Source organism: Saimiri boliviensis, chromosome 1 (genome assembly GCF_048565385.1).
Source record: "Saimiri boliviensis isolate mSaiBol1 chromosome 1, mSaiBol1.pri, whole genome shotgun sequence".
NCBI lineage: Eukaryota > Metazoa > Chordata > Mammalia > Primates > Cebidae > Saimiri > Saimiri boliviensis.
The window spans coordinates 295,369,806-295,373,666 of record NC_133449.1 but is presented as its reverse complement, the minus strand read 5'-3'; positions in this window follow the sequence as shown (position 1 = coordinate 295,373,666).

Here is a 3,861-nt window from a genome sequence, read left to right as displayed (position 1 = left end):
AACAGAGATCCTAAGACTGGCAAATAGACTCACTGTAGCAGTAAGATACCAGATTATAAACAGAACTCAAGGCCATGCCAGGCAGGGGTTAAGTCACACATCCCTACCCTTTCTTCACGCTGTCATAGGTTTTTCTTTTTCTCTAGCAACTTAACAAGCACTGGCCTCGAGATACAAAATATTAAACAATTACAGCTCATCCAACTCGGAGATGTTTACTAGCTGACCCCGTTCCACCAGCCATAACTGCAGCTTTGATTTGAACTTACTTTGTAGTACTACAAAGAGCCTGTAGTACAAAGAGATTGATTTCAGTAACTCTCCTGACCGTGAACTGGTCCTGGCTGGCTGCACACTTGGACGCCTTCATGTCCTAAAAAGACCTTTTGACATGTAGGACCTAACTGTAATACATTTAAAGTCTACAGCCCAAAGTGAACATGGGTTGTATGTTGCATGAATGTTTGTCCGGTGTGTGTCAGGACCATCATGAATATTTACAGCTCCTCCTGCCACCTGTTGAATTTGTATGTTTAGCCGACCAGTTCAGCATAAAGCTCCTGCCCCAGCTTCTCTTCCCCCCAGGTGCTTGTCTCTGGTCTTGGCTGGAGCTGTGCTTCCTGGCTGCAGAATGGCCACCTTGCAGGCCATAACCCTTTGCAAGAAATAGTCTCCTCTCTAATTTTATAAATTGTGGTTGATACGGTTTGGCTGTGCCCCCACTCAAACCTCATCCTGAATTGCAGCTCCCATCATTCCCATGTGTTGTGGGCGGGACCCAGTGGGAGGTCATTGAATCATGGGGGTCAGGGCTTTCTCATGCAGGTCTCGTGGTGGTGAATTAAGTCTCACGTGATCTGCTGGTTTTATAAATGGGAGTTCCCCTGAACAAGCTCTCCTGCCTGCCAACATGTACGACATGACTTTACTCCTCATTCACCTTCCACCATGATTGTGAGGCTTCCCCAGACGTGTGGAACTGTGAGTCAATTAATCCTCTTGCCTTTATAAATTACCAGATTCGGGTATATCTTTATTAGTAGCATGAGTGGTTTTGTATTTTTAAAGTTAACATCTCTCAAGAAGTGGGTTGACTCAAGCCTCAATCAGGGCAGGATCTGTTTCCAAGCTCACATGCGGGTTGTGGGCGGATTAGGGTCCAAGGGAGTTGCCGGACTAAGGGCCTCGGTTCCTTGCTTCTCTAACACTGCACCTCACTATCGCAGGAAGGCAGGTGTGAGCAGTTTACTCAACAGGCTCAAGGCCACTATCCCCAGAAAGGCCTGAGTGGCAAGACTGGCCCTTAGCTGGTGCCTGGGAACTTGGATTTTGGGAGCATTCCCACCAGCCCAACTGGTAAGAGTGGTTCACTATGCCTAAAATGTTTATGCAAACAAGACACTGAATGCCTGCTTTCCCTGTGGGAGTCTGGAACGTTGGAGGTGCCAGACAGGTGACCACATGACCCCTGTAAACTCTCTGAGCACTGAGGCTCTAATGAGCTTCCCTAAAAGACAACCCTTTGCATGTGGAGGCACAACTCACTGGGTGAATCAAGTGTGTCCTGTGTGATTCCTCTGGGAAAGGACTCTTGGAAGCCTGCACCTGTTTCTTTTCTAGATGTTACCCCATTTGCCTTTGCCTTTCCCTTTGCTGCCGTTACAAGCCTTCCGTGTAATAAACCATAGCAGAGTAGGAGTGTGTGCTGTCCTGGGAGTCCTCACCAAACCCAGGTGTGGGCCTTGGGGACCCTGACACAGCACGAGAGTATCGCCACCAAGATGCAAGTCACAGTCCTCTATGTAACCTCATGGGAAGTGACGTCCCATCGCGGTGTCATTCTATGCACTGGAAGCAAGTCACGAGATGCAGCCCACGCACACAGAAAATGCACCAGGACACGAATCCCGGAGGCAGGGTCAGAGGGGCCACTGGGTAGGCACACAGGCCACAAGGAGTCAAGTCCCTCACCCTCCACCCCAGGCTACTCAGCATTTGCTGAAGAGAGCAAGAACAGAGATGGCCCAAACCCACTTCCTAAGAAGTGCTGAGAGTGGAGTGCCATTTGCCATCCTGGGCTTGCAGACGCCCATTCAGAATTGTGTCCTCTGGGCTCACAGACATAGACATCTCTTTTGCGCCACTTTATCATTATTCACTAATTTTTTTCTGCATCCTTCCAGTTATTTTACGTAAATTAGAAAGCACACCTCTGTCTCTAAGCGTGTGTACTTCCCCCCTTTACACAATGGCAGCAGAATGCACATTCTTTTCTACATCTGGCGTTTCTTTCTTGGAGGTCACTGGACCCCAGGACACAATGAGTTGCTTCCGCCCCTCTGCTGCCCGCAGTGTCCACTTGGGGGCTCTGCACCATTTCTGTCCTGGTGCCTCGTCATGGACGCTGAGGGGCTTCTGGGTTTCTGCTGTTATCAACATTGCATCAAATGACTCTGCAAACACATCTGACTCATCTGCAGGCCTGTGAAGTGGACTTGCTGGGTCAAAGCTGTCATGTTTTTTAAGGAAATTTACATTATTCATCTTTTCAACAGGTATTTCAAAGTTCAAAGGAAACAAGAGTTCAGTAAAAAGTTTTTCTCCCTTTTAAGCACCCCCACCAGAAGGCAACCGCTATTCCCAGCCCAACGGGCTACTTCAGAGAGGCCCTCATCACAGACAAGCCTGTTTGGGTGGAAGCGAAAAATCCTTCTTCAGGTAATGCCTTTTCTTCTGCAGTACACTCTTTGGGAATCAGAAGACCCTTACCAAGATGCTCATTCAGGATAAAACCCTGTATGTTAGGAACAGCCTTCTCTTGAACATTTCATCAGGCTTATCCATACACCACAATCACTGTCCACCTTATCTATCCATTTCTAAGTTTCCTTTTCCCCGTGTGGTCTGTACTTGCTCACCGCTGTTCTGTTGGTTTTGACCCCCACGCCCAGTGCTGGAGGCTGCTCTCAGGTGTCTGGTCACCCTGGGTTGTCTCCTCTGATGAGGCAAGGTGCTCACAGGCAGTGCTGAGTGCGGGAGTGACTCAGCTTTGAGCGTCGCTACGGGGTGGTAAGAGTGGGCTATTTCCCAGGAACCCTAAGGCCACCATCTTTATGGCTTTTCTGGAGCTGGACAGTTTCCCCAGAGAAGCATCTTCCAAAACCCTCTTCGCAGACCAAGATCCCACTTCCCTAAACATTCTGGGGCTAAGGGAGGAGAAGGATGCCAAGAGCACTAACCCCACCCCCACACACCTGTGTGGCCCCAAGTCCCCACCACACCTGGTGTCTCCAGTCCAGGGCCTGGGCCAGCAAGCAGGCTGATGGAGGCATATAAGAGGACACTGAAACTGACTGGAAACAGTTCCCACTGGCCAATCCTGGGACAATGTGAGAACCAAAGTAAGTGAGAGTAAAAATAAATGACTGAATGAAATGGGATCCTTGAATCCATACTGATAGAAACGAATAAAGGAGTAAACAGATGAGAGAGAAGTGCTTATTTTACAGAGAATGAAAACTAATAATGTAGAAGGGATGAAAAAAGGGGGAAAATCATTTGCAGTTACCACAGTAAAACTGGCTAAGGCCAAAACAGTCAAGAAATACTAAAGCTGGTAGTCAGAAGTTTGAAGAGAGAGAGGAACACAGTCTTGAAATATCTTCTTGCAAATGGAGAAACTCGGCAAGCAGACACCATATTGATCAAAAAAACACTTCACCACACTATAAAGAGAAAAACCAACATCAGCCACCTTCTGACATGATGCGATGAAAAGAACACAGCACCACCTCTGTGGTACTCTTGTTGAAAATACACGAATCACTGGGAGATTAGACCAACCAAAACTGAAGCACATTC